Genomic DNA, 13,170 nt, shown 5'->3' with positions numbered 1-13,170 from the left:
TCTTCTCTACCCCTTCCTCTTCCATGTTTACTCCCTTGACAAGCCGTGGAAGATCTTTCAGTTTTGAAACTCTTTCTGTGCTGTGTGTTGTGATGGTGATTGTCACCATGATACAGCAGTCAGCCTCTTGTGCAACATTCTCTTTGAGGAGATAGCCGTAGAAACCTTGCATGGTTCCTTGAGCCATATTTCCACACATGTATTTAACAACAATCATGATTTCTGCCAAAGGTTTTATTTTTTTGGAGGGCATTTCAAGGAGCTGCCCTGTAAATCTCTGAATGAATGGGTCATTTGTTTTTTCTTTTTCACCTCAGTGACAGGTTAGTAAAACTCCCCAGATTTGAATCTTACAACCAATCAATCAGCAAAGGTTTATTAAGTATATATAATGAAATTTTTTTTTTTTTTTTTTTTTTTGAGCAGTAGAATGGTATGGTGAAAGGAAGTTTTAGGAAGATTAACCTGGGGACTGTGTGCATAGTGGTGGAGGGGGTGTTGCAAAACCGGTAGAGAAGGGAGAAAGGGATATATTATAGGAATTGGTAAGAATCAGAATTGCGATGGTGCCAATGGCCATGGAAGCCCAGGTGGTACATGGGGTACATGGACGTTCAGATTTCTTAAGTACTGCCAGACAGTCTCCCAAAGCACTTGTTGTGATTTACACTTCCACCAGCAGTGTCTGAGAGCCCTGGGAGCTCCCCATTCTTGTCGATACGTGGTTACTATTGCTGTATAACAAATCCTGTTAAAATACAGTGACTAGAAAACATAACTATCATTTTATTATCTGGCTCGGTGTCTGTGGGTCAGGCATTCGGGAGGACTTGGAAGTTCTGGCTTGGGGTCTTTCATGATGTTATAGACAGGTGGGTTCCATACCTTCTGAAGGAGGAAGACTTTGGTGGTCAATTTGTACCTCTTCTTACCATCTTTCTGGGCCCTGAAGGGCCAGGGTCAGTGTAGCGTAAGCAAGAGAGGTGGAAATCCAGGTTCTCCCAGGGATTGAAATAAGCATTTATTGAGCATCTGCCATGTCCTAGGCCTTGTGCAGGATGATCTACCATTATATCAAGTTTCTAATTTCCTTCAGCATGATCCTTCCTTCAGAGTTAGCTTCCTAGACAAGCCTTTCCTTAACAACCCTACTAATTAAATATATACTTCCCTCTTTATTTCTGTCTCATTGCTCAGTTTTTCACCTTTGTAACTCTTTTCTCTATTTATACCATGTAGTCATTGGCCTGTTTGTTTCTTGCTGCTTGCCTTCCCCCGCCCCGTAGTAGTAGACCTGTAGTAGTAGATGAAAGGTCCATGACAACAAGGACTTTGCCTCTTGGGTGCAGTAGTCTTTACTGAGATGAAATATAGGACAGATGAAATAGAGGACACCAGAGAAATTTGAATTTAAGAGCAAAACAAATAATATTTTAATGTAAGTATGTCCCCGAAATAGGACATTTTAAAGTATAAGTATATCCCAGATGTGGGACTTGCTTATGCTAGATGTTGTTTGTGGTTTATTTGAAACTCAAATTCGATTTGATGTCTGGTAGTTTTATTTGCTACGTCTGGCCACTCTAGTACCTGATATTTGAGCACAGCGTATGTCACATAATAGAAGCTCAGTGAAGTGTGTGAATGAATGAATGAGTGAATAAATGAAAGAGCTTATTTCTTTCTCCTGAACAGTTTTGCAAGGTGGGTATTACTATTTTGCAGATAGGGAAATTGATGTTCGAATAAAACAGTAAGCCTGCCCTCACTTCCCGAGATATTTGGTATAAGATGGGGTTATGAGTCCAGTTCTGAAAGCTGCTATCTTTGGCTTTTAGTTAGCTTTTTTCTTGTCACTACATCATGCTGCCTTGCCTTGTTAAAAGAGATTTCCTCCTTGCAGCGGTCAAATTTCTTCATGGTATCAACAGACAACTAAGCTTGGTTCAGTTTAAGTAGAAAGAGTTTATTGCACAGAATATTCAAGAGGCTGGGACCCCAGGGAGGCCAGTGAAGCAGGCTGAGGCTGACTGGTGAGGAACCATGCCCCAGTACACTATAGAACAAGAATGCTGGGTGAAGACATTGTAGCTTGCAACATTGACCTAACCGAGGCAGATCATTAAATCATACAGCCAAACCCTATACCCCTGCGCCTTCCAGATGTAGCTCTTTCTTTCCTTGCCAGAGCACAGGTCTGCACAGTCTGGCCCAGGTACATCTGATTGGTGGAATGAAAGGCACATGTCTTACCCAAGCTGCAAGGGAGTCTGGAAAGTGAGCACTTGGCTTCCACTGTGGAAGCCAACTCTGTTTCCCTCTGAACTCATAAAAGAGGAATTCCCCAAAACACAGGAAGTGGCATAAAAGGTGCTAGGTAACTGCCTAAAAGAATACACATCCAACTAATACCTCCTTTGAACTTTGTTAACACATTGCCTTCTAATTTTTTAAAACTGGCATTACTTTCTACATGGTATGAAAACAGGAATTTCATTTGCTTTAATTTTTTAATCTGCCCAACAGAGTACCAAGTCTATACTACTAAATAAAACTCAGGTCTCTGGGTGGTGGGACTTTACAGGGGACTTTAATTTTTACTTATGTATATTTTTCTAAATTCCTATCACAAACATTTGGAATAAAAAGGAAAGGAAAGTCTTCAAAATTGGGTAAGTAACTGGGAGAAATCCCTTATCCACAATTCTGAAATCCAAAAATCTCTGATATGGAAGGTTTTTTTTTTTTTTTACTTCATTTGGCAGGATTACTTGACCTAAAATGACACGAGGCTATTTATAGTCTTTATTATCTCAGTTTAATATTTATATGTTTCTAGCAGAAGTATTAATGCACTTGGTTATGAGCTATTGCTTCATCCCACTGGGAATATTATACTGTGTATGTACTGTTCTCTTTTTAAAAGTTGGAAAATACTGATGTCCAGAACTCATCAGTCCCCAAGAGTTTCTTTGAAGTGTGTGTGTGAATACACATGCATTATATGTAAATAGAAATTTGTGGAGTATACATTAAAAGCTTTGGACCAGTGATTGCCTCAAAGAGCAGGGAGTGGATGGGAAGACAATGAAGGATCAATTTATGCTTCCTATTCTTCAGTATTTCTAATAACTTTTATAATAAAACAATTGCCTTTTTCAGTGCAAAAAAAAAAGAAAGTAGAATTGGCTGGTAATACTATTTTTTGGTAATATTAATTTTAAAAGATAGTTTGTCAGGCAGGCTGTGCCTTTCTATATTAGTTCAACATTACCGACTGCTGACAAGGACCCCCAGAAAATTAGGGACACACCAGGCAGCCTACTGATTTTGGACAATAAGTGCATGCTCTAGTGGCAGGAAATTTGCATCAGCAAAAAAACACTAATTTTGCTTAGAAAAATAAAATAAAGGCACTAAAAAATGTGATGAGTAAATGAAACTACTGTTATTAGTGATGGGTTTGGCATGTTTTACGAAGTCTGAGCGATTACTCATCCCCTGTACGTTTGCAGAAGTTCTTTAACAAAAGCCAGATGCATACGTAGTAGCAGGGGTTAGTAGGTGGATGAGAGGATTAAACCCAGCGAGTTTTTGGAGCATTGGTTTGTAGCTGTTTTTGGCTTGTCAACAGGCTGCTTTTCTGAGTCAGCCTATAGGATGGCTTCCCAGGGTAAGTCTGATTTTGCTTTTCTGGGTTTAAACTATAAGCGGTGAAGGAGGTCTGACTAGTTGCCTTTTTTTTGCATTGGATTCCGTAAATTAATAGTGCCCGCATTTCTTCCGTGAGAAAGACATTTATCTTATTCCAGCATTTTCCAGTGTTCCTGCTGCTGATTTTTATAGCTTTGCCTCACCTCCCCCTAAGTTTAAAAGTGGAATGCCCAAGTGCTGAAAGAATTTGCAAGGGGAATTGCAAAGGTCATATGTAAGCTCTGTGGCTGGCGTGAGGAGAGCAATGTGATTGAGCTGGAGCCCTCTGCGACCCTTTCTTTTAAAGAGGATGTTTCCAATAAATTAGTGTAGCACACTTTATGTGCTTGTTTATGACCTTAAAAATGGTTTAGCTCTTGCTGAGTGGCCATTACTGATGCTTTATGACATGTTATAATGGTTTCAACCTGCACCCCCCCCTTTTTTTATTTGGATTGAAACAATGTCATGCATCAGTTGATGTGAAGTTCATTTTTTTTTTCTCTCTCTCTCTCTTAAAGGGATCCGGGAGAACATTAAACATTAGAATAATTCCCTGGATTCTAACCTCAGAGATTGTTGGCTCTCGAGGTCAGAATAAGTGAGGATTCGCCAAGCTCTTACAAATGAGCTTTGTAGTAATTGCTGACGAAATTATAAAACCCCTGCTTTTCCCACTGGATGTTAAATGCCCCTTTCATTAGCTATAGTATGGGGAGCAAAAGCATGTGATTTTTAAAAAAAAATGTTTAACCATAGCTAAAAAAGGCAGTTTTCATTTTGCGGCTGCTTTTTTCCTTCCGGTATCTAGCACAGTTGAGGGCTTTATCTTGTATCTTTTTAGAACACTCTTGATGAATGATGGGGTCTCACCAGCTCTCTCTAAATGGCAGAGTGTGCGGAGGAGCCTGGGCTGGAGGGTGTGGAAGAGCCCAGTTGAATCCTCCGTCAGCCATGGGTTGGGGGTACTGCCCTTCCCCTTTCGCCCCCAGCTCTCAGGCTGATGGAGGTCACTGTGATGTGAGGGCCGAGCCATGTCGGTGGCTGATAGCTTCTCTGAATGGCACTGATATCTATGTGGGCTCAGAGGGACCTTGCCTCAAGATTTCTGTTCATTACTGTTCAGTACTCCAGAAGGAGAACATTGATCTTGCTCTAAATGTAGCACCTCAGGAAAGACTGGGTAAAGGGAATATCCGTTGATTTTTTTTTAAATTTTTTTAATGTTTTATTTATTTCTAGGAGAGAGAGAGAGAGAGACAGCGTGAGCAGGGGAGGGTCAGAGAGAGAGGGAGACACAGAATCTGAAGCAGGCTCCAGGCTCTGAGTTGGCAGTCATCACAGAGCCTGATGCGGGGCTCGAACCCACGAACCGTGAGATCATGACCTAAGTGAAAGTCGGACGCTTAACCGACTAAGCCATCCAGGTGCCCCACCGTTGATTTTTTTCTAAAAAGTGAAAACATTCACATTAGGTTATAAAGTAGGCTTTAGAAGCAACCATGTCCTTAGTGCTCTGTGTTGTCACCTAGAAGTATCCGCACAGTCTGAAGCCCTCTGCCAAGGGCTCCCTGAAGTTAGAGGTGATTAATGGGGGCCCCTCTTTCTAGAGCCTTGGTCATTCTTGAATATTTGGAGAAGGGGAGCAAAAGTTGCAGTAATCTAGCTAGTCAATTATTTAGGAATTTTTTTTCTGCTGATAAAAGCAAGAGTATATCAGGAGTAGAAGTGAGATAAAATCTGAGGTTGCGAAGAGACGTCTTCTTTACTGATGATGGATTCAGACCCTGCTCCCAGGCCTTGCTTTTAGCCCTGCGGGCAAGGATGTGAGCGCCCTGGGCTGTGAGATACATAGTGGTGGAAAAGTTAGGGGGTTCAATTTCACCCCTTCTAAACACAGCCTTCCCAGGAGTTTGTAAAACAAGGTGAATTGTTGTGAGATTTGAGAAAAGTTAGAGCCCAGGGTGAGCTGGAACACTCAATCCATCATGTCGCACACACAGAGAGAAATCTGGATTGAAGGCTTAACTACCACTCCCCCTCACCCTCTGGAAATTGTGATAATAATAAGACAATTGTCTTTTTTCAGTGAGAGAGAAAGAAGAGTAAACTGTGGTGGAGATTGGTAGCTGGAGATACCTTGTGACCTTTTCCAGTGTTTTTTCCCTCCCCAGGTTTGGAACTTGCACAATGACCAAGCCAAACACCTTTTTTTAAAACCTGTAAAGAAAAGAGTAAAATCAATTATCGATGGATTTCTGAAAAGATTATTAGGTGTATTATGGATTATCAAGCCTCTTGATTTTGGTCTATTGCTCTCATTTCTTGCTTTTTCTCAGCATCTCATCAAATGGCAATAGTGGATGAAATATCAAATAGCTTTTTATTCCTAGTTGCTTGTTGCTAGTTAGGGGATTTAGCTTAAACAGACAGACTGGCAAACATATTTCACATTTGGTAGGAAGGAACATTTAAGAATATATATTTGAGGGGCACCTGAGTGGCTCAGTCAGTTAAGTGTCTGACTTTGGCTCAGGTCATGTCTCATGGTTCACGGGTTCGAGCCACATGTCAGGCTCCGTGCTGACAGCTTGGAGCCTGGAGCCTGCTTTGGATTCTGTGTATGTGTCTCTGTCTCAGCCCCTCCCCCCACAAAATAAAATAAACATTAAAGAAATAAAAAAAGAATATATTTGAGTCCAATCTTTGATTGATACATACATGCATATATATATGTATATATCTATGTGACTGTATCTTGCACTTAATATATGTATCTATATCTTCCATGTATAACATGCGTATATTTATAACTATCTATATCTTTCATGAATACATATATATAGATATATTTGATCTCACACACATATACATATGTGTATCTGTGTATGTATGTTTATATCTTACATGTAATTTACTAAAATCCTAAATCTGTATTCACACACAAAAAATCAACACTTAAAATAACCCTGGTGAAAAAAATAAAGAGGAAAAATTAGTAGGCAGTCTTCATGAGACTTTAATATGTGTGTTTACCACTTAGAAATATTCAAATGCAGCTTTGTTCCTATAGGTAATTTTGGTGGTACAATATTTGAAAAGGTGACAGATGAAAGGGCAGAATGCGGTACTTGAAGCTGTAATTTGCAGGAAACTAATAGTACAAGTCCATTTTCTTTTCCAAATGTGCTATTTATATAATTTATATTTTTAACAAATCTTAGAACTAGAATGAAAATAGTGATTAATCTTAAGGGCAAGAAATGTTTTAACTCTGCCAAATTTGGAAAGTTATAGAAATTTTCTTGGTGGTTAAGCATAGTCTATTGAGTATTCTAATTTGTATGTCACAGAGCATAGTGCTAAGCAGATAGTGTGTGCTTATTAATGTTAAATGATTGAATCAGTTTGGCAATATTCCCCCCTCCCAACCCCCGAAAATGAGCATATTTGATTTATAAATGGCAGATCAGTTTTTAAGCCAAGTTAAGATAAATAGGTCAGATGAAGTAGTGTGCATAGCAGGGATGGTAGTATGACATATGCAAAGAAAAAAGACTGAAAATGAAAACATCAAAATGTTTGCATTTTAAGATTGTGGATGATTTTGATTTTATGCATTTTTTGGCTTTCTTTTAGTTTTCTAACCTGAGCAAGTACATTCTTTGGAACTTAGTACTTACATGAAACATATTAGGCCTCACATAATTATTTCTTAGATGCCAGGTTAATTAATTTATAATAAAAAGGATACACTTCAAATATGATGTGAATGGTGTCCCCTGGAGTACAGAGGATGGTAGCTTTGAGTAGAACTTACACTGTAGCAAAATTCATTTTTTCAAATGTTTTATGTAGAGTCTTAGGAGAGTCATTTCTGCTATAACACAACATAATGCATTTCTAAAAAAAATCACCAGTCTAGGCAAAATCATGCAGTAGATGCCATGGAGTCTATAGGAAAAATTGTGTTAGGGGTACTATACTCAAAAACTTTATCACTGCCATATTAAGAGAAGAAAAGATAGGAACGTAGTAAAAAGAGGAGACAATGCTACACTTGTTAAATGGTTAAGCAGTATATAAATACAGCAATAAACTTGGTAGTTTGCCTTGAAAAGACCTGGTGTTTTCATGTGGAAGTGGGTGTTAGAAGGACTGCAGCTTGTAAATTGCAGTGGGGGGGGGAGGGGAGCTGCAGTGGAAGGAAACTTATCTAAAATTGATGGAAAGTTGTAGCTCTAGAAGTGGATCAGTGTGTGCATAATCGGCATGGTGAACTGTGATAGCTGGTAGATGTTTGAAGTGTGTGCATTTTGTGTATTCCTACATGGCTTGATTCAGCCAGGTGCATTTTCTGTGTTCACCCACTGTCCTTTGCAAACAACATAATGCATAGCAAACCAAAATTCATTTGAGTTATGTGCAAATTGGTCTCTCATGTGTCAATGCAGGTATCAGTCATGAACAAATTTGCATTTTAGAAACAACTGAATGTACATGAGATACATGAAATAGAGCTGCACTAGTTCTATGTATGTCAAGAACCCAGGTTGGAATCCAACCTCACTATCACCACCATCCCAGGGATTTCATGTAACACTGCTGAGCGGCGTAGAACTTGATTGTCCTTTTGTTTGTGACCTGGAACAGATATAGAACAATGCTCTTTTGAGACATTTGGTCCTATGTGTTTATCCTTTGTTGGCCAGTGACTGGAGGTGTGCCAGATTCTTCAGCAGTCACAAAGTGACTGCCAGATGGACTGTCCATTAAAGTGAATGGCCTTGAACTTCCTAGCCCCATAGAATACCTCCTTCTTGGGACCTAGTCAGGGAGTCTAATCTTGAACATGGTGTAACTCAGTACTTAATCAAATTGCTGCTGTGAGGGGAGCCTGGGTGGCTCGTTCGGTTAAGCAACCAACTTCAGCTCAGGCCATGATCTTGGGGTCTGTGAATTCCATCCCCACATTGGGCTCTGTGTTGACAGCTCAGAACCTTGACCCTGGATTGGATTCTATGTCTCCCTCTCTCTCTGTCCCACTCCCTCTACCCCCACTCACACTCTGTCTTTTTCTGTCTCTCAAAAATGAATAAACATTAAAAAAAAAATTTAAATGCTGCTATGAAAAACCAAGGTTTATGAATTACAGTTTGAAAGATGGAGGTTCATCCATTCCTTTGTATACTCAAAAACAATGGGAGAAGAAGAGAATGCAGTTTGAAAAATTATTATCCATGGTGGCTTTTGCTTTGATTTGTGAAATAACGTTAAAGAAAGGCATGAGAATTTTACATTTATCAAAAGAGTAACTGGTTAAAAATTAGTTAAGGGAAATCTGTAAAATCAATACTTAAAATTAACCAAACCAGCAGAAATCTTTATATTTGAGAATATATTTGCAACCTGTCTATCCTGGCAGTTAGTTCTACTAAATTAGACTTAGTGTTATGCTCTTAGCCTCTGTTGAAGGTCATTATGAGATAGAGCCCTATAAATCTTGAATGCATGGGGTGCTTAACTTGTGGATATTAAAGTGTCCTCTGGACTCTCAGGAGAACAGTCTTGAGGTTTCAATACCACAGATGACTGTACTTCTTTGCAGCTTTGGGTTAGTTTATGGGTATATTTAGTCATATAACTGATCATGTCTTCTTCCTCTTTATGGTCACACGCATGTTTTCTTTAACTCACACATATTTTTTTTTAAAACCAAAATCAAAGCTAGTTTGCCAACATTGGAAAATGGGAAGATTTCACACAAGTGTGTTTGAATTTCCAGCATCTAATGAAAAATCAGATCTAGTAACATTGGGCTCACGTGTCTCCATGACAACCATGGGAGCCAACAATATTATGGCATTTTCCTTAAAACAAAACAGGCTCTTTTCAGTTGCTTTTATTCCTTTACTCTAACTGCTTGGCCTCCAAAGACATTGGACTGTCTGTCCCCAGCTCAGAAAGCAATTTGTGACCCACCTCTAAAAAACATGCAGACTCTATTTGTATTTTATATACTAATTTATTAAGTTCATTTAATTTTCTTCTTGAATTCTCTTTCCTTCTTCTTCCTTCCTTCATCCACACACATTAATTTTTTGCTGTTTCATCTTCATGCTGTGTGCTTTTACATATGCTGCTTTAAGCCCTTTTGGGAAGAAACAGATGAAAAATGAAATAATCCAAGGAGAAAGAAGTTAGTGTTCTGTTTTTAATTTTTTGTCTGACAGGAATTTAAAATGATTTCAGTTCTGGGACGCCTGGGTGGCTTAGTCAGTTAAGCGTCTGACTTTAGCTCAGGTCATGATCTTGCAGTTCACGAGTTCGAGCCTCGCGTCAGGCTCTGTGGTGACAGCTCACAGCCTGGAATCTGCTTCAGTTTCTGTGTCTCCCTTTCTTCTTTGCCCCTCCCCTGCTCATACTCAATCTGTCCCTCTCAAAAACAAACACTATGAAAAAAATTAAAATTATTTCAATTCTTTCTCTGACTTATTTTAGTGTCTACATGATTCTACCATCAGGATCTCTGCAAGTATTTGGCGTTTGTTTGTAATACTTCCCAGAGACTCTGGGAAACGTTGTTTTGTAGTGAAGATTGGTTGACTTTCCACGATCTTGCATTAAGAACTGAAAAGCTAAGTATGTCAGAATGGTTGTTCATTCAGTTCTAAGAGGGAGGATTCGGACAGCAAGAACCTCCTTGGAGGTTATTTGCCAACTGCAGAGACCATGAGAGGTCATCCTTCAGTGCCCTACATTTGGCCCTGCCCTGGCACCTGGGGACATGGCCAGGGAAGACCATACGTGCTGCTGGTCTGAATCTTGCTGTCAGATGTGAGGGTAGTCAGAATAGTGTTGAATACAGCTCTGAATTAATGTAGAAATATTCTTTTTCATACAACTCAGGTGTCTGTTTTCCTTCAAGAAAGCTGAAGTCCCACTAAGAATGAGCCAGCATTCACCCTGGGATGGGCGTGGGTCTCGTTCACCACATCTTCCCGTCTCTGTTCTCTCCATGACCCTAATGCTGAATGCCAGCGCTCTGAATCTCTCCATTTCCTCTGTGTGTAACCCGTTGTTCCTATTAATGCACTGTTGGAACACCACCCCAGTTCATTTTGCGGGTTAAGTATATCTTATACTTTGGCATATTTTCTACCTGCCGTAGTCGCATTCCATGTGCTTCACAGCCTGTCGGCTCTTTTCATAACATTCTCGTTGAATGAGTTGGATTCTTATTGTCCCTCTTCTCCCCAGTCTCGGGGTTGTAAGCTTCCTCAGCAGGAGTATTATAAAGATGGAGATGTAGACAAAAAGGATGTTGGGCTCATTCATGCAGCAGTATTTATGGAGCACTGATTCTGTGCCAGGCAGGGCTCCTGTGCTGGGGGGGCGGCGCGGGGAGCAAGGCAAAAAATATAGGCCCTGCTTGAGTTTCCTTTCTGGTAAGTGAGGGGTAAGTGCTAGGAAGACGAATAAAGCTGGGAGGGCCTCCTGTTTCATTTGAGGCTGATAGATTGGACCTCGCCTCAGAGGTTTCTTTTGAATAGAGATGTGAATTAACTAAGTGACAAGCAGACCATGCAGCTGTGTGGGGAAGAGCACTGTAGGGTGAGCAGGTAGTAGTAACAAGAGGACAATTCTTGAGAAGTGAACACACTTGGATTGGACATTAGACATGGCCTTTATTTCAGTGCTGCCTCTCCTCATGGTGTGAACCCGGGTCAGTTGCTTTTGCTGTCTGGACCACATCTGTGTCTGGACCATGTCTGTGAACTCACCTCTAAAATGCTAACATTCTAAATTGGAGAAAGACCGTGGCTCTCTCTCTCCAGTCACTACCCAAGGTCCCATCTGGTCTTCAGCTCTTGGCACGTGTTCAATAAATATATGTTCAATTAATAGATGGATACATAAATGGTTTTAAAAACATACAAAAGCATTTCCAAAGCAGAGTCTTAGCTCAGTATATATTGCAGTCCCATAGATTAATGAATGACATGACCAGCTGGGAGGCGTGTGTACAGGAATTTTTCCTTAATGGTGAGTCTGTATTCTCTCTGCTTAGTAAGACACATCTACAAAGTACACGTGGGAACTCTAAGGACCCAGGAATGGAACCTGGGATTCCTTGAAGGTTTCCTTTTGAAGACACAAGCCTGCTCAGTAGGGGGCCAGTTCTCCAAATTCAACTTACCATCGGTCCCCTTGCACAGGGAGGGAGACTGAGGGCAGGGACTGTATCTTGGTTGGTACATCTGTTGCTCATTGGTGTCTCCCAACTTATGGCATAGTAGCTGTGGGCTCGTCATAGAGGGTTAATATAAATATCTGTTAAAGAGTGAATAAATCAAATCCAGCATACATTTTCAACTCTTCTATAAGCGGTGTGGGAGTTAGACTGGAAAGATATTGTACATTCTGCCTGTTTCCTTCCCAAGAAAGATACACTGGAAGTAGAGCAGATCAAAAAGACTACAAGGGTGTCAAGTGTTAATGTCTTATTTGCTTTAGCTTATTTAGTTACTAAGCCCATTTGCAGATGGGAATAGGAAGGCTTAGAGCCAGTAAATGGCAAAGCCAGGGAATTTGAGTCCAGGGGTTGTGTCCCTAACCCTAAGAATGTATTGCTTACAGGAAAGAATAACTAACAACTATAGAGATACAAATATGGAGGGGTGTCTGAGTGGTCCAGTCAGTTAAGTGTCTGACGTTGGCTCAGGTCATGATGTCATGGTTTGAGTTTGACCCCCACGACAGGCTCTTTGCTGACAGCTTGGAGTCTGGAGCCTGCTTCAGATTCTGTCTCTCTCTCTCTCTCTCTATTTGCCCTCCCCCACTTGTGCTCTGTCTCTCTTTCTGTCTCTCAAAAATAAAATAAACATTAAAAAATTTAAAAAAAAGAAATAGAAGTATGGAAAAAATGCACTTAGGCGACATGAACTGTGGTTGTGGCATTAGTAACTAAAGATGCTTTCTGTGATAGAATTTTCTTTTACCTATAGGTTTTAGATGGAGAGAAAGGTCTACTTGGTCTATCACACTTATCTTGTTTTCTTGTCTATGCTCCAATTTCTCAGTTTCTTGAGGACTTATCAGATTTTCCGAAAGGCATTTGGGAGCCCCTTCCTAACATGAATCTTCTTTTAATTCTGGTAACACCTGGGTATTTTCTGTCATAATCACATTCCACAAACTTCACAGCCTATCGGCTCTTTCCATCACATTCATGTTTAATGATGTGCTAGAAATACTATCTTCTTGTCAGCCTCCATGCTTCCCTTCTGTCCCCAACTCGTGAACACAACATTCTTCTGCTTGCTCCAGGACAGTTGGGTTCTATGGCTTATTTCTACTTTTGATAGAATGAACTCATTTACAACTGTACTTTTGCAGGAGAACAAATTTCAAGCTGAAAGGAAGCTCTGAGGATTTGTTAAGAGTCTGTTGGGTTCAGGAAGGATCATTGGGATC

At 40.2% G+C, this 13,170-nt stretch overlaps 1 protein-coding gene across 15 annotated transcripts in view; it reads left to right on the top strand.

Moving 5' to 3' along the window:
* Positions 1-13,170, top strand: part of MITF (melanocyte inducing transcription factor) — a 224,444-nt gene that overhangs the window by 90,149 nt on the left and 121,125 nt on the right. For 2 of the 15 annotated variants that reach the window (XM_039230582.1, XM_039230580.1), the window contains exon 1: positions 3,577-3,673. The exons of the other annotated variants lie outside the window; for them this stretch is intronic. The gene's annotated coding sequence lies outside the window, so the exon portion shown is untranslated. Of the gene's footprint in view, positions 1-3,576; positions 3,674-13,170 lie in introns of those variants that run through there. 15 annotated transcript variants of the gene reach the window in all.

The sequence above is a fragment of the Hyaena hyaena genome, unplaced genomic scaffold, assembly GCF_003009895.1.
Source record: "Hyaena hyaena isolate Hyena2069 unplaced genomic scaffold, ASM300989v1 scaffold_48, whole genome shotgun sequence".
Classification (NCBI taxonomy): domain Eukaryota; kingdom Metazoa; phylum Chordata; class Mammalia; order Carnivora; family Hyaenidae; genus Hyaena; species Hyaena hyaena.
Note: the sequence above shows the minus strand (reverse complement) of the source record. Positions and strands in the feature narration are given on the sequence as shown.